Raw genomic sequence first — 18,570 nt, forward strand, 5'->3', positions numbered from 1 at the left:
TACATGAGTCCATACTCGAGGACATACATATGTATGAACACTTAAGTACTCGTACATGAGTCCACATAAAAGCGTGGAACTAATTAGTTAGTTGACAAATTGATTGCTTCAAATGCTGATTGATCTCAACAATCATTGTTCGAAGCACTTTCAGTGTGTTGAAAGTTATGTTAGGCTCGTTCACTTAATACTTCACTCATAATTAGCCTTGACGATGGCACTCCCCTCACTAATCTCAACGGATTTTGATGGAAATTTGATATTGATTGACCAAATGTTAGAAAATTGAAAAATATTTTCGGATTTTTTTTCGGCGATGGAAAAAGCTCTTTACAATAATTGAAGATACATACATATGCTATATTTTCATATAGATAATAACTATTGAGTGAATCGAAAAATATGAACATCGGCGAGCTTCGGTTAGATTAAGCTTTCAAGTTTCAAATAAACTAAAAAATTCATACAGAAGTATTTTATATTTATTATTTTATTTTTATTCGACAGGTGGTGCTTGAGTCAAGTTCTGTGAAAAATCGTATAACAGGACTTGTTTAGCTTTTTAATTTTGAAAAAGCTTTCAATGTTTTAAAATTTTTTACCGAATACTGTTATTCTTAGTTACAAAAGTATTCGGCAAAAAATTGTAAAATAGTGAAAGCTTATTTTCAAAATTAAAAAGCTCAACGAGCTTTTTTTTTATTAAAACCAAGTTTGAATCTGATATGACAAAGTCTCAAAAACTGGCATAGTGCATATCCCATTTTTCACGTTATATGAACTTTTGAGCTTTTAAGCTCACTCTTCTTAACAGTCATATATGTATGTATACCTTAAGGTCAAATTAACATTCTTAAAAGATGTGAGCTTTTATGTATAGCTGTTTCTTCAAACAAAAAACTTTAGAAAAAGCTTAAAATAACAACCCAAACCAGGTATCAGTTTCGCAAGTCAATCAAGAAGAGATATTGTGGGAAATAGTCAACATTTATTTGCTATAGAAAAGGTCAGTTCCAGTCCATTTTCTTCACTTTAATTGAAGTTTGCTGTTAGAATCGGTATCAAAATGAGAAGTATGACATTAATGACGAGAAACATACTTGATTTTGTGTGTGATAGACCCAATTATGAACAGGTAAGCCCAGGTTTATCTACCATAAATATCTTCGAAAAGAGATCAGAACGAAAAGTTCGTTATTTTTCAATAAAATAAGCTAATTTATGAATGCGTTTTGAATAGCTGCTCAGCTGTACAAAATTTGGATGAAGGTTAGTTTTTGAAACAGGGATGATTTTGATAAAAAGTAGTTCCAAGAAAGATTATGAATATAAAAAAAGATTATAAGCATTGCTTGTTCGACCAAATGCAAGGATGTGCTTTAGGATATTGAAAAAGCAAACGATAAAGATTTTCAAATGGAAAACATGGAAAATGTCTGAGCTTCCAAGGATATCTTTCGGGTTATAGAGAAGTTTTTAAACATGTAAAAAAGGTATACCATTTGGACTAAGTTTGACAATGAACGGCGTTAACAGTAAAAAACAGTTACATAACAGTAAAAAATTTTACATAACGGTTTATAAAATTACTTGAAAAAATCACTTACCATACAGTATATATCACAGTCGCGTTTATAATCTGAAAATGGAAGAGATATAGGTTAGAATAACTGCGAAATATTACTGGTAATACAATACACATCTTTATATGAAATTTACAGATCTTAAATCTGAAGATAGAACAACTGAAATTGCCACTTGATTATGACGTCCATCGAAAAAAAAATTTGCCGTAATAGAGACTTAAATAATGAAAAGTTAGTTTTCCTAAAGGATGACTACTCCTCTTGGACCTAGCAATTGAACTTCATCTGGTATCGTAAAAGGCCAAAAGCGATCTATGCGTGGCTTATTGGCCTACCAGATTAAACTAACCTAACTTAGCATAGTTTTCATGTTTTGAGAACAAATTTTTACTCAAGAAAAGTTCAATACCGAAACGTCTGGCTGAGAGTAACAAATCGGACACAACAGAATAAGACACATATAGACAACATCAAAGAGCTCTTCATTTAAAATCAATAGAACAGCGACATTATTTTGAAGTAGAAACTTTCAAAACAGCAAATCATCTGACCACACACATTTACCATATTTGATATTTATATTTAACACAATTAATGCCATGACGCTTCTACAAAATTGAGAAGAATCATGATTAAAGCAGAGTATCCTAAAATAACATTGACAATAGCACGATGAAACAAATATTGTGTCAACAAATAAGGTAGGAGCCGGAGAAAATTAACATAATGCAACTCATTAGAGAGAAACCATGAACTCCGCCGGCGCAAACTTCCAGGAGGATAAGACGGCATATGTATGTGTGAGAATACTACAATGAAGGAGATGCTGAAAGAGAGAATTTCTAGGAAATACTTGAAAAATATTGCCAACTCATGATTATTTTTGTAGAATGCCAAAATGGCTAAAGAACAGCACGCAATGCGGCGAAGGCAAAAAAAAACTGAGAATAATAATAAAAATAAGAATAAATAAGACAAAGAAAGAGCGGCGCGCAAGTGGCCAAAGACGAATATGAGCAGACAATAGTCGTGGAAGGAGACGTTAAAAGTGGCCGCGCGATGCTTAGCGACCTTTCAAATGCTGCTGAAGGGCAACGAAGAGCATACGAGCATTGAATATGCCTAAAGAGGTGCTGCTATCTTGATCAAGGTCCATCTGTATGCATTTGAAGTTATTTGGGTTAGCAGATGTGCGGCGGCGCACGCGATCCTTAAGCAGCATTTGGAGAACGACCGCTCGCTCAAATGGCAGACAGACATGCACGCACACACACATACATATGGTACACTTTTAAAAAGCAAAACCAACAACGATGACTTTCGCTTTTTTCGCGCGGCACCTGAGCAGCAGTCGGCGGCGCTGAAGTGATAGCAGCGTGGCGTGAGTGCAGACAATCGGCTGTCAAATGTGAAGCGGAGGTGGCCAGTTTGCGGTCGCTATTATTTATGTATGGCAGTTTTTTTCTATGTAAGTATGTTTGTAGATTGTCTTGATGAATGAGGATATGTTAAATTATTAGTGGCCTAAAAAGCTTGCGGCCAGTTGTGCTCAAGTTCAAGGATAATGGCAGGCGGCGGTTAGTTGGACAAAGAGCCACTTGCTTAGAAAAGGAAGACAAAAAAATGAAGTGGGCTGTAGAATGCAGAAAAGATCACTTAAAATAGTTGTGTCCAAAGGAAGAGTTTCTAGCAAAGTTAAGTTAAAGTAGGAAACTTCGATGAAAAATTAGAAAGTCGGCGTGGCTCAATTTCGACTCAAACTGTGGCAAAAGAACGTAATGTTATCAGTTCTTAATGTACGACTTTTAAAAGTTCGATGTGCCACGCCCACTCTACAATATTTGTCTTAGAGAGTTTGATCCCAATTGCTAATCAAAAGTTTGAAAGCAACACTGGTCCCTATAACTTGAAATAGAATATTGACAGTCTATGGGCGTGATAATGGTCTGCTTTCGGACAAATTCGCTTAGAGCACCAATAAACTGTAATAGTTGGATGGAAAGACAGATATTTTGAATTTAACTCGTCTCTTCATCTAGATCAGTTTGATACATAATATGTTCCAAGAAGAGGTACTTTTTTTAACGCGTGAGGAAATACAGCAATCGAAGCTGAGAGTACGCACGAAGACAGTGGAGAGTCGTTTCTGCACCGTTAACAGCAACTCGGACTGACGAATATACATATGTTCCAAGAAGAGGTACTTTTTTAACGCGTGAGGAAATATAGCAGTCGAAGGTGAGAGTATACACGAAGGCAGTGGAGAGTCGTTTCTGCACCGTTAACAGCAACTCGGACTGACGAATGGAAAGGCTTGGCTCATTTTACGTCGAGATCTTAAATCGAAAGCGTACAAAATACAGCTTATGCAAAAACTGAAGCCGCTGGACTTTTCCGAGGGACATCGCTTCCTTCTATGGACTCTTGAAAAGTTCCAAGGAGATCCGACGTTTTGGAGCCAAATTCTGTTCAGCGATGAGACCCATTTCTGGCTTAATGGGAATGTGAATAAGCAAAACTTCCATACTTGGAACTAAGAGAAACCTGAAAAAATTCAAGTGCTGCCATTTCATACAGAAAAAATAACGGTTTGGTATGGTTTGTGGTCGGTGGAATCCTGTCCATATTTCTTCAAAAATGATGCCGGGGAGAACGTAACCGTCAATAGTGACCGTTATCGCGCCTTGACAACCGACTATTTGATGCATAAAATTGAAGCTCGTGATCTCGGCGGCAACAGACACATCAATCAATGGATTTATTGAGAGAACACTTCGGTGAGCAGATAATTTCACGTTTTGGGCTGGTCGATTGGCCGTCAAGATCATGTGATATCACACCGTTAGACATTTCTTGTTCGGATATGTAAAGTCTAAAGTCTTTGCGGACGTTTCCGCTTTAGGCCTTGGAGTAAACTATCGCTTCACCAGTCGAAAGGCTTGAACGAGTCGTCGAAAATTGGACTCAACGAATGGACCATCGGAGACGTAACCGCGACCAACATTTGAAAGAGATTATCTTCAAATAATAAATGCCAAAGAATGTTCTTTCGAATGACAATAAACACTCCCCATCCAATTTGAAGTTTCTGTGTTTTTTCGTTAAAAAAAAGTAGGGAACCTCGAATTGGATCACACTTTATAACCAAAATTTATCTCGATTAGTTTCAATTGGTAAAAGAAACCGTTTGGTGAATTTATATATAGAATATATAGATTAATAATTTTTGAAAAATTTCTAATACTGATTTTTAATTCAAGAAAAATTTTACTTATATTTTTTTAGATTTTCATATTTATAACAAAATTATATTATTTTATAACTTTAGCAGTCTCCACAAAATAAAAGCAGCCGCCTTTCAATTTCTTTCACTTCCAAATACTGTTTCTTTCAATTTTCTCAAGTAGCTATCGCTCTGTTTATTTATTTCATTTTAATTCTTATATTTTTCGTTGCTAATTTGCAGCGCACAATGCATAACACATTCCAAAATTTCGTTGTTATTCTTTTTGGGGTTTCTTTAGTTTTTTTTTTCAACTCCCCTGAGTCGCTGGAGCGCTGCTTCATTATTATTGGCGTAATTCGATATTTTATCGCTGCAAGATCAGCCGAAATGTTTTTTGTTTGCACAGCTTTCGCACAAAAAAGGGTTCGGGTGCGCAAAATTTCTTTTGACAAGCCTCGAACATTCGCAAAGCTTACTTTAGTTGTATTATCTCTACGCCTTTTTCGTTTTAAGGCACTCGCAAAAAAAAATATATACGAGTATACATAAAATTTAGTATGGAAAAAATGGAAGACTTGCTGATGCTTGCAGTTATTGATTTGGCTTCTGCTATGTAAGATTCCACCAGAGGGGATCAGAGGCTTTTCTTTCTTTTGTTGCATTAATTTTGCACCTCTTTGTCGTTTTTCTACAGCACTTGCTTGTAGTGCCAATCAACAGTTGTGTTTTTTCGGTAGTTTGCTGCGGCACAGATTTTTAGTTGTTAATTGGTTTTGAATTTCAAATCGGCCGGAAGCATTACACACTTGATGAAACACCTTTTTTCCATATGGAGTAATTGATTTCGTGCTTTTTTATTTTTTGTGAATTTATTTGGTTGTTGTAGGTGTACCGGCGAGTATTTGAATTTATTTACTTAGGTTTCGAAGAAAGCTGGCCGAGAATAGGGAGGGATACACATGATATAGGTATGTATTCTTTAAAATATACTTATAGTATAATATGTATGGCGTCACTTTCTTTAGCAAAAAACACATATCAATTACAATATAGTGTACTGATTGAAATTTAATCAATAAAAATGTATATAAAGGAATTTTTTGAAAGATAAAATATTAAATCTAGATTTAAGAATAAATTAAAGAAAGTCGAAATATAATTTTATAATTAACAAAATTCTAAAAACATTTGTTATCAAAATCGGTTATGCCTCTCCAATTAACGATTTATATACATACATATATAGCTAAGACGAATTTTAAAGATCGAGTTTGTAGAGGATTATTGATCGTTTAAGGGTTTCTTAAGCTTACGGTTAATAACTGAGCAATTATGAACTCAGAAGGCCTAACATCAAATTGTTAAAAATTATGAGACCAACACATTCTCACATTAAGGTGGTCATCCCGTCCGATGGTTTCAAAAAATCGTTTTTGTATGCAAAAATCTAGAGCATTCATAGAATGTGCTGGTAATAGTAAAAAAATTGACTGTAGGTGGAAAGTTACAGGAGTGAGAAAGTAAGGCCTTTAGAGCGGGTGGCTTCCACACCGAAATTTTGAAACGACTTTTTCTCGAAACTACATTTCTTAAACTGGCGTTTTCACCAACGGTTGAATCGATTGTTCTAAAATTTAAGAGTGGATGCATCAAACTGGGGTTTTTAAAAATGTTGAACCGGTTTTTCATAAGGAAATAGAAACTTTGGGTTTTAGTGTTAAGGAGTTACATGGGTTTATGGATTTCAAAAAAAGCGAAGTTTTTATTGTCTTATTAAATTCTACAACATCTCTAGAATATTATCCTACATTTTGAAGTTGATCCGAGTAATAGTTTCGGAGGTACAGCCTTGACAGCCTGTGCATTCGATGTTAGCTAGGTTAAGTGCGCCGTCTTTAAACGTGTTTTTCTCGCAACGTAACCCTTTAAAAAGCGTTCAAAAATTTCATTTTCAAGATTTCTAAAAGATCTTAGTTCCGGTGATACCCAACTATATAGAAACCAACATACAATTTGGAATATTGGACGCCGTTTGCCTACCTTTTTGCTTGGAGTGATAAATCTCTCAAATAATAAAATATTTTTACATAAAAAAATTCGAAATTACAGCTAAAGGCTTAATAAATATTTAGTAAAACAACAAAAAAATTCAAAAAAAAAAATTAAAATTCGAGGTTACAAGAGATGACCTGTGTGTATCAAAAAATGTATCTAATTACCTTACTTTATAAATAGCCGAGGCTTCCTGGGGCTCCCACGTCCCATCCAAGAACCATAGGCCCATTAGTCTCTTTCCCTTATTACTAAAAACTCTGGAGAGACTGATGGACTGGTACATAAGGAGGCGCATTCCGAGGGACTATCGATCAGGAGCGCAACATGCTTATTGTAAAGGCAAGTTAGTGGATACTGCCCCGCATACTATCGTGTCATGGCTTGAGGAAGCCATTAGCGTTAAGGATTTCTCTGTTGGGACCTTTCTTGATATTGAGGGAGCTTGCAACATGATCTTGGGGTTGAATTGACAGACAGAGTATTTGAAACGAAACTGGGCAACGGGCGCGCGCGACGAAATGCGAGTAGGGGCACACCACAGGTGGAGTTCTCTCTCCCTTTCTATGGATCCTGGACGTTAACAACCTGCCTAAAAAACTTCCGCAAATGCGATACATCTGCCTGCAACCGGTGGATACAGTGAAATATCTAGGGCTCATGCTGGATAGGAAGCTTTCATGGGCGCCGAATATTGAAGAGAGAGCAAAAAAGGCATCGATTGCTCTATAATGCTCTAGAGGAGCCATTGGCAAGAGGTGGAGTCTCTCGCCGGAGTATTTTATGACTAACTTCTAGCGCAACTGCAAACCTAGAATCATAAAAATACGTCGTCTTCGAATAGTTTAAAGTTTTCGAACTGACTAAAAAAATCACAAATACTTTCTTCGAAGGCAGCTTTTTTTAGATCAAAATATAGTTACTTTCCCACGATATGCAAGAGTTTTGAAATCTGAAACAACGAAACTCAAAGAATAGCTTTTTTTTAGCGCTTTTTCACCTGTTTTTCGAACAATTTCGAACACACCACTCGAAAAACTACTCTGGTACTTATTTGGTTGAGTCAATAAAAAATTTATGAATGTAAAAAAATCCCCAAAAAAACCTATAAGATATGGATTAACAGCATATGCCCCTCCCCATAATTAACTGTTGTGTTCATTTCGAAGTACATCAATCAAATGGCTAAATCAAGGGTGTTCAGAGGGAGCATTTCATGCGTAAAGGATGCTGTAATTAAAACGCAATATAAGTGTAATTATGTAAGGCTACAAGCGAGTAAGTATATAATATACAAATATATACATATGTACAAGTATACGTGCCTGCAATAAGGTGCAATTAAATAAAGAAACATTATTATTTGAAAATAAATGTGGAAAGGTCGAAAACGAAATACACATTTGGTGCAAATGGCTTTTGATGTTCGGAAATTATGGGTGTTCACACCGGACTGAAATGTGCTTATTAAATGCGGAAAATTTGTGAGTAAACACAGATGGGCAAATATATAAACAAAGCGAGAAATTTTGGAAAATACACGACTAAGCAAACATGTGAAGAAAGAAATCAAAACGTAAATGAAGAGGTAGGAAGGAATATACTAGCAATATATAGAGGTTTAACACTTGTGCGGGGAATTCGGGAGAGTGTTGTGGTGGTGCACAGCTATGTATTAAGGTATATTTGTATACATATGTATGTATGTTAGTGAACAGGTATGCATATATCTTCACACATTTTCACAGCTGTTTCTACCTTCCAGTCAAATAAATATTCACACACCTTGAGTTGCACTGTTGAATGGTGGTGAAATGGTGAAAAAACCCGCCACACTTCTCAAACGAGCGCTCCCTCCGTTAGTTTCCCGAAGCCTATGCGCTGATTTCGCTTCAAATCTTACTTGAATTTTCGCAATTAGCGGACAAATATTTTAAGCAATTAGTTAGAGCGACGATACAAAAGCAATTAGTATTTAGACTGTTAGCACAACAAACACAAATCTTGTGGTGAACAGTAAATGCAGGAATAGAACAGGTAGCAGGGCGCGTATATAATGTATTTAGTATTTACAATTAGGTTGCCGGTGGCATGTGAAACAGAGGTTCCAGAAAGGGTTTGTTTGGAAAAAGAAATATAAATGAGGAGCATAAAAGAATATGAGGAGATTTTTTCCTTGATTGAGTGGTTAGTTTGTACGGTAGATACATATGTATATGCTATAGTGGTCCGAACTGAACAAATACTTTAATTCATTTTCCGAAGACAGCCTCTTTTAGATCAAATTATAAGTACTTTTCTACGACATGCAACAGTGAAACCTGGAACTATGAGATTCACAAAAATGCTTTTTTTTATCGCTTTTTCACCTGTTTGTTTCTAGTCATGATCGAACAATCCACTCGAAACCCTACTTTTGTATTTCGATGGTTGAGTCTATAAAAAAAATGAACAATTTGTTCCAATATTGTAGCGTTGGCGTTTGCAAATAAGTTAGATTTGGTTATACGGGCCGACTGTCACGCCATACATATTCCTACTGATCATTAGTAAGGTCAGATGGAGGCGTAGTTTATTTTGAGCTGAAGACAGGACGTCAACACTTTTTGCGAACCTTAAGAGCGATTTGATATTTAATTTTGAGACTTCATCTGGTCCGTTGAACTGCTAAGCTCCTAGATATCTAAGCTGAGCTCTAGATAATGCTGGACAGAAGCATAAAAGGTGTTGCAGCGTCTCTCCCGCCCATTTCCTTGTACTTCCCGCTTGTATCACCGTTACTTATGCCCTTCCGGATCGCAAGTGATGTCTTGACTTAGACTAAAAAGCGTCATGCGATTCTTTCGAGATCGTGTCAGTATAAATAATGCCTGTTTTCCTTGAAGCTTTTGCAGATGATCTTGGGGATCCAGCATGTCTTTACGGAATTCATCTCGCCCAGATCTGCCTTTAAGCTCTTTCGAAATTTCACTGTACATTGTTTTAAGTAACTTCCGTATTTTCTGTTCTGCTTCGGTAGCCAGACAGATGACACCCGCACCTCCTTTTAGTGACACTTGAAACCTTCTCATCTAAATAGAGTGTGAGTGTATGTAGTCTATTTTATCCACCAAACCTTGCTTATTGAATGTACCCGAAGGTTCTCGTGTAGAACTCACTTGGTTGGAGTGGTTCTTGACGCTCCCGCAAGTCGCTGTATCCGCTCCACAGGTTTTCTGTATGAGATTGTGCAGACAACGGTTCACGAAACCAAAGCATCATAAAGCCAAATTGCAATGAGGCTAGGTGTTGGACTTCAAGTAGATCCCAGTAACTTCTTCCCTTCAAAGAGGGCACCAGTTATCTCTTTCACTCGTTCCTACATATTGAGTTTCAATATCAGTTTGCTATCCAAAGTCACTTCTAGGTACTTGGTATGCTCCTTAATTGTTAATTCAATCCCGTTGAGCCTCGAAGATTTCCTTGGAAGGCTTTTGTACCTCCTAGGAAAGAGAACTATATCCGTTTTATCAGCATTTACCTAAGCTGGTCGATATTGTCCCTCAAGTTACTAATTTTGTCAAGGTACTTTTCCATCTCTAGTATAGCTATGTCGTCTGCGTGGGCTAGCAGTTTGGGTGCATTCCTTTAAAATTTTTCCAAAAGCTCATTAACTAGAAGTAACCATAGGAAAGGTGACAATAAACCTCCCTGAGGAGTTCCTGTTTGCGCTAACCTGTGAACTTTGGCTTGATTTCTCTCCGCATTAATTGAATGTTCCACTCAAGTCAAGAAAGACGCCCAAAGCATATTATTCTAGTTGTTTTTCTATATTTACGGTTAACGAGTGAGGTGCAGCCCCCGCTCTTAGCCCGCCTAAGGGGAAAGAATAATCTATGCCAAATTTCGGGATGGCATTGAATTTGATTGACCAGTTTGTATGATAGCCAAATGTTATAGTAGTCCGATATCGGTGGTTTCGAAAAATGAACAGTTTCTGGAGATGAAAAAGACGTGTGCCACTTTTCAGACCGATATCTCAAAATCTGAGATAAATGCCTTCAGCTATATTCTTTCCAATAAAGGGGTACTTCTTAGCTCACCTTCGGGCAAGCTATAAACTACTCTAAATTTCGGGATGACATTGAATTTGATTGATAGCCATATGCTATATTGGTCCGGTAACGGTGGTGAGCAGCTTCTTCAGATAAAAAGGACGTTTACCAAATTACAGAACGATATTTCAAAAAGTGAGAGACTACATAGTTCGCATATATACAGAGGTGCAGGCGAACAGACAGCTGCAGACTCAAGCTCGTGAGCATTATATGTACACACTTCATAGGGTCGCCGACTAAAGACGAATGGACAGTGTTGGTCGTGCTTGCCGGACAAAAGTCTGCCTGTGTGAACCCCGCCTGACTGAGCTATATTTGGTTTCAAATAAACTAATGTTTAAATTTTCAGAACGACTCCTGCTCAATCCCAGAAATCTGCTGTTCTCTTAACTTCAATTAAGTTCGTCTAGTCCCAAAACGAATGAAGCCTTCACTAAGTGAATTAAATCAATATGTTGTAACTCTCAACTAATTCGTAACTGGATTGCAATCATCTAATTAATTTAAAATTAATTAAAATTTGATTAACATAATTTCAATCTTTAATGCGGTAAAATCACTATATCTAATTTCATAAAATCAACTTTTTGAAAAATTTTATAAATTAATTCTTGCTTACTAACTGCTTAAAATCCACCTCGCCCATGAATGTGCCAAATTCCACGCTCTTCTTCTTGTTTCAACCAACTAATCATCCGAAAATCGTGACTTTTATTAGTTTCCCCGTGACTGGTTGCATGTGTATGGACGGACGGATCTGCTGGCATGTGCATACATATTTACGCACTCGCCAAAGCTACACACGTCCAAGTAATCTCACGACTCTAAAGCGAGAATATTTATGGCCCAAGCCGTGCTAAAACTAAATCGCCGAAGCCAACGAAGCACAACAAATTATTTGATGCTTGTCAAATAAACAAACATCTTATGCTAAATAATATAGCTTTTTATTTAACTTGGAATTTATTCATTTATTCTACGATTTTATTTTTATTTTTTTTTTAATTTTAAGCAATTGGCTTAATGTGGATTTGCCAACGCCCACGTGAAGCTCAATGGAAATACCAACGAAATTATGACGCTGGTCTTCGTTGTTGTTCTTTCTTAATCATCTAACTGTATGAGATTTCGCGCGTCTCAACTCGTCTCATCTCCCGTCATCTCGGTGATGGGCATGAAATTTATAAACAGGATTTAAAAAGCTTTGATAAATCGTCGCTCATATCAGCGCGGCAGCGTATCATTTAGCATTAGAATTTCATAATCAGAATGAATAACATATACTACACACGGGAGAGAGATGGAGAGTGTAAGGAGGTAGCACGGGTGGGAGAAGGAGTGAAACAGTGAAGTAAAATGTTCGTGTTGTTGCGAATGTGAAATTTTTGTTTGCTTTTCTGCAGTTTCTTTTGCTTTGTCTACATTTTTTTTAATGGCGGCAGACAAGACTGCTGCTGGCCAACCTTGCCACCAGCCAGCCAGCAGTCGGAGAACCAGCCCGTCAGCCAGCTGCGACTTGAAAAGAGTTGCGTGGGTTGTCATTGTTTAAATGCGAATACATACAAACATAGCTAGAGATGCTAATGCCCAAAGCAAATGTGTGACGCCGAAGACGTACAGGCACGATTGCAGATACACAAGTTCACTGGGCTAACCCAGACAGCGAAAAACGAACGAAACTAAACAAAAGCTTTTTTCATTGAATGAACTCGGTGAGTTTCGTAACTTATTGGGATTTTACAATTATTTAGTTGAATTTTTTCTTTAGATATGGGGGCTCCATATAAAGAAGCATGGAGCCATGTGTAGAAGTTCACATAAGAGAGCAAAGTTCTCTGAGCGCTTGGGATCGATTCTTTTACATATGGCTCAAGCAGCTCATGACTTCCGGTCTTAGATCAAGTATCCTCTACGTAGCCAAAAAAACATCTATTTGACGGCGAGCTAAAGTGAGAAGCGGATTGACCCTCCCTAGGGTTTTGCGCTGGGTTTGGGCTCCGCCTCGTAAAAAACATTCCCAAAGAAAAGAAGAAAACAGCCTCGGATCAGAGACCTCCTCTTTTGATATCTTAATAGAGAAGGTAGAATCTTTTATAAGAATGAACAGCTGCTGACGTACGCCGATAACATTGATATCATTGGCCTCAACAACCGCGCCGATAGTTCTGCTTTCTTCAGACTGTATAAGGAGCGAAGCAAATTGGTCTGGTGGTAAGGGAAAGATGAAAGCCCAACCTCTACAAGTCCCTCGTCATTCCCTTTCTGCTATGTGGTGCAGAGGCATGGACGTTCTCGTGAGAAAAGTTCGAAGGAGGAGAGGATCCGACGCTTTCGTGCCAAATTTTGTTCAGCGACGAGGCCCGTTTTTGGCTCAATGGATATATAAACAAGCAAAATCGCCGTATTTAGACGAAGAGCTACTTGAAGAGATTCAAGAGCTGTCATTTAATCAAGAATCAAGAAAAAATAACGGTTTGGTGTAGTTTGTGGCCGGTAAAATCATCGGTCCATATTTCTTCAAAAATGATGCCAGTGAAAACGTAACCGTCAATGGCGACCGTTATCGCGCCATGATAATTGACTATTTGATGCCTGAAATTAAAGCTCGTGATCACGGCGACATTTGGTTTCAACAAGACAGTGTCACTTCCCGGACAGCGCATCAATCAATGGATTTATTGAGAAAACACTGAGCGGATAATTTGACGCTTTGAGCCGGTCGATTGGCCGCCAAGATTGTGTTATGTCACACCGTTAGATTATTTGTTAATTGAAGTCTAAAGTCTATGCGGACAATCCGCTTCGAGTCAGGCCTTGGCGCAAAACATAACGCGTGTCGTTCGCCAGTTACCAGTCTCAATGCTCGAACGAGTCATCGAAAATTGGACTCAACGGACGAACCATCTGTGAAGTAGGCGCGACCAACATTTGAAAGAGATAATCTTCAAAAAATAAATGTCAAAGAATGTTCTTTCGAAAGATGTCAAACCGTCCCCATTGAATTTGAGGTTTCTGTGATTTTTCTTAAAAAAAGTAGGGAATCTCGAAATGGTTCACCGTTTAGAAAACTAGAAACTATACATGTTTTAATCAGATGCCTGACCAAACCTAATACTTTTGCTCACTGGGTGCTTTGCGCTAACAGGAATTTATTTGACGTGGCTTATAAGCGGCTAATCATATGGCGAAAAATATTGCCTAGCGCTAACAGCAGCGGAGCTTTCAATTTACATACATATGTATGTATGCGAGTGTGTGTGCCAACAGCAGCCGGTGGTCGATGTGACCGCTGGCAGGTCGAAAATCACAGGCAGTGCCATATGTCCACCTAAATAAATATATGAATGGATGTGTGTGTGTTTGTGTACAATCTTCCGGATGGTACGCGTGTGCAATGAGGCAAAAGCTAATCTCCCAACGACAGACTTTTGCCGCATGTATGTAAGTACACATGTGAGTGTGTGCGTATAAATAAATGGCACGAATTTACATATGCATGAATGGCAGCCATGTCGGTGTGTATGTATGTGTTATTTGTAAAACACTGAATGAACGCCGTCAGCGTGTTTGACGTCGAAAAAACCAAAACTAAAACAACCAAAACCGCAACAACCAGATACACTACAACAATAGCAAACAACACCTCGAGGCGCTTCATATCGGGGCGTGTTATGCTAATTTATTCTAATTCTTTGACATATTGACGTTGTGATAATGATGTGACATCAATAATTTTGTTGTTTCAATTTTGTTGTTGTTGTTGTTGTTGTCTCTGCTGCGCTACAATTTTGCATAGCAAAGCAAACAAACAAAAACGAGCGCGCAACTAATAATAGACGACAGCCGAGACATTTGGATAAACCAGCAATCAATTGATGACTGCCTGGCTGGTCGGCCAGCGCTGCTGACGTCGACGCTGACGTCGCTCACATGCCTGCGCCTGGGTGGTGCGTTTGTTGGTAAAAAATATTGTTGTTGTTTCTGGTTGGTTGAGTGGATGATGAGCCACTGCCAAGCCCAGTTGGACATTAAATGTTTGTAGTAACAACAACAACTACAACAACAAATAATGTAAGCAATTTCTTGTTCGGCTGTGAGGAGTCGGCAATTGCTGTTGACAACAAACAATGCTGCGGCTAAAAGTGAAGTTGACAACTGCCGATATAAGCAAATAAAAACTAGTAATAACAACAACAACAGCAGAAATAGTAATAAAACAAACAATTGACACAGGTGGCCTGCAGTTGTTGGAGGCTGCGTGCGAAACGGTTAACAATTTTTTATTAGCTGTAGCTGTATGACGACAAGCAATACACAACAACAAACAACAACAACAGTAAATGGCAGCATGAAAATTTATTGCTGCATTATCTCTCAGTGAAATATGCAAATAGTGGCGTGTTGCCGGCGTTTGTGAAGGTCGTTGGGTTGCTCAAATCTGCGCGTCTACAAAGCGTCTTTACCGATTTACAGTTACAATTTCATATATTTTTCGTGATGAGTGGCAACAGCTCAATGCAAGCAAGATTATTTAATTAATTTGTTGCAAATTTACGGCGCATGAGTGGATAAATATGTATAAACGTATACTAGGGTGGTCCCATAGAAATTTTATATTTTTGTTAACATTAGGGTGGTCCCACATAAATTTTGAGTGGATAAATATGTATAACATTAAGGTGATCCCATAGAAATTTTATATTTTTGCTAACATTAGGGTGGCCCCACAGTAATTGTATATTTTTGTAAACATTAGGGTGATCCCATGGAAATTTTATATTTTTGTAAACATTAGGGTGTCCCCACAGAAACTCTATATTTTTGTAAACACTAGGGTGGTCACACAGAACAGAGACATTTTGAGTTGCTCGTAAAGAAATTTGAAAATCCGTCGGAGAAAAATATTCATGAGGTTAGTAGAGTTCGAGAAAATTTACCGTTAGATATTGTATGACCCGGAACTAGTTCAACAGCAATTGATGCTGAATGAAGACATGTCAATTCTATATTCATATATTACGAAAATATTTAGACCGAAAAACGGCATTTGAACCGACCGAAATTTCCACCGATTCATAATCTGAATTCATCACAATAGAAAACAGAAGCAGAAGCAGACCAAAAATATGCTATTCTACCAAGCAACAGGAAAAAACGTTAACTTTGGAAGCTTATGAAGTATTATAGCTATCCCTACAGAGTTGATTTTTTTTAGCATAAAAGTGTAAAAGACATCTTTATATACATTTTTATCGGTCACTTTGTATAGCTAGCATACATATATGCTCTAGGGGTCCGATCAGAAAATATTTTCGGATACTTTGGCGCTGCTTTGCGCCATTATCCCTACCTAAATTCGTGAAGATATCTTGTCAAATAAAAAAGTTATTCATACGAGGATTCGATTTGGATAGCTCACTTTGTATGGCAGCTATATGTTATAGTGATCCGATCTGAACCATTCCTTAGGATATTGCCCCACTGCCATAGACACCTATGCCGAATTTGGTGAAGATATCTCATCAAATATAAGAGTTTCCCATACAAGTCCTTAATTCTGATCGCCCAGTTCGCATAGCAGCTACATAAGTATATGATATGATGATATATGAGCAGCTTCTTCGTGAAAAACAGGCGTGTTCAAAGTTTTAGATCGATATCCCAAAAACTGAGGAATTAGTTCGCTTGTGCACAGGCAGTTAGACGGATGTGGCTAAAGTGACTCAGCTCGCCAAGCTGATCATTTATATGTAGTATATGTATATTTTCTGGGATCTCCGAAGTTTCCTCTTGGCCTTACAAACTTCAACACTATTGTGAGTGCACTATTGTGGCACCGAGATCCCTCACTTCAGCGAACTACCCTCATATTTTAATTTAATATTTTCATTGTAAATTATTTATTTCCACGTCTTCACCACACAAATTTGCATGCAGCAACTTACATTGCAACATCATACATTTAAGCAGTCATCATTGACCACACTTATTGTTGTTTTTGTGTCAATTGAATTCTTTACTCAGCACTGCGTTAGTGAAGATGCACTCTCGGCCGCCGCGCCTTCAGCAACATCACTATCGTCATGAGCTGTGTACATCCAGCGAGCAACAAGTTGAACAAGTCAATAAATCTAATCGAAATGGCATGGCGAATCCGCCAAACAAGCAGCAGCCAAGGTGGTCAGGAACTAGCGAACTATGCGCAGGGCAAATAAGCAGTTGTTGGTTTGTTTGCACAGGTGGGTCTTCACCAAAGTTCGTTAATGTAGATGAGAAACTATTATTCTTTAAGTACAAAAAGAGGACGCATTAGAGTATAAAACAAACATTTACAGCGTTGTGTGTTGCTTGCCCGAAAATTTCGTGATGAATAGAGGAGCCGAGATCATATTTACCCACCTAGAGAGTCCTACCAACTCTGAACACTTTTAAGTTTTACTAGAAACTTTTTCGTATCTAGAAAATATTAAGCCATTGTCTGCTCAAAGACGATCTTTTGTTTAACTAGATTTAGAGTTTCGGTCGTCACCTGAATAGAGGGTCCAAAATTCGTCCGTCGCGCACATAATATACTACACAACGAGGGACGCGTTTGGAACGAAATAGTTCTTTTTAACTCAACGATGTATCCAGTAAGGACTAGACACAGAACATCAACTCCATTCAAGTGAAATCAAGTAAGCTTGGAATCTCAAATCTCTTCTAGAGTCAAACCAATCCTTATTTCCAAGGTATTTGGATTCTATATATAACCTCATGATTCTTTTTCTCGGACGGATTATCAATTTTCATTGCAAATGAATTAAAAACTCACGGTTCTGAGGGATCAGCTTAGTGTTTATAAAAAATTGGATAAATGGATGGGTTTTTTAAATGGTGCAATCCCTAAATTAAAATTAATGACGAAGAAGAGTCCAACAGGTCACTAACTAACAATTCTTCAGTTGTTCTTCTTTCTGAACTTCCTAAACTATTTTCCTCAAACAAGGTTGATAAAGAACCACATTTCTATGCCAACAAGTTAATTTTGCAATTATATTTTGTCGAGTTGTACTTTGGTGGAGATACTACTTCGGTTCACACACAAAATTGTAGAACGTACCACATTTAATATGATAATATATATGCACATAATAATAGCTTATAGTTCTCTAGGTCGGTCTGTCATCTTCACTCAAGACTTCCAGATTTCGGATAAGCTTATACGAGTATAGCTATTTTTTGAAATTTTTTATGGAAGTTTGGGTGGGGAGCTATATTTCTGAGGTTAAGCACATACATATGTATATGATTTGCTACAGATACCTGAGAACAATATCATATGTTAAAGACCGGTTCTTGTAGACACTACACTGGTTATATTGTATAACGTAAGAGATCGAATCAATCATGTGTAGAAGTTCACGCAAGTGAGGAAAGTTCTCTGATTGCCATTCACTTGGGAGTGGTCAGAAACGATTCTTTTACATATGGCTTAAGCAGATCACGACTTCCGATTCTCGACCAAGTATCCTCTCGGTAGCCAAAGAATCTACCATTTGAAGGCGAACTAAAGTGAGAAGGCAAAGCATCCATTGCACACGGTTATGCGCTGGAACGCAACGAACAG

General features: G+C 37.7%; 1 long non-coding RNA gene across 1 annotated transcript in view; it reads right to left on the minus strand.

Moving 5' to 3' along the window:
* LOC126753207 (uncharacterized) overlaps positions 1-1,646 on the minus strand; it is a 123,162-nt gene extending 121,516 nt beyond the window's left edge. The window contains exon 1 of the long non-coding RNA XR_007666100.1: positions 1,608-1,646. This is a non-coding gene — a long non-coding RNA (uncharacterized LOC126753207). The remainder of the gene's footprint in view (positions 1-1,607) is intronic.
* Between the last annotated feature and the right edge of the window lie 16,924 nt (positions 1,647-18,570).

Source organism: Bactrocera neohumeralis, chromosome 3, assembly GCF_024586455.1.
Source record: "Bactrocera neohumeralis isolate Rockhampton chromosome 3, APGP_CSIRO_Bneo_wtdbg2-racon-allhic-juicebox.fasta_v2, whole genome shotgun sequence".
NCBI lineage: Eukaryota > Metazoa > Arthropoda > Insecta > Diptera > Tephritidae > Bactrocera > Bactrocera neohumeralis.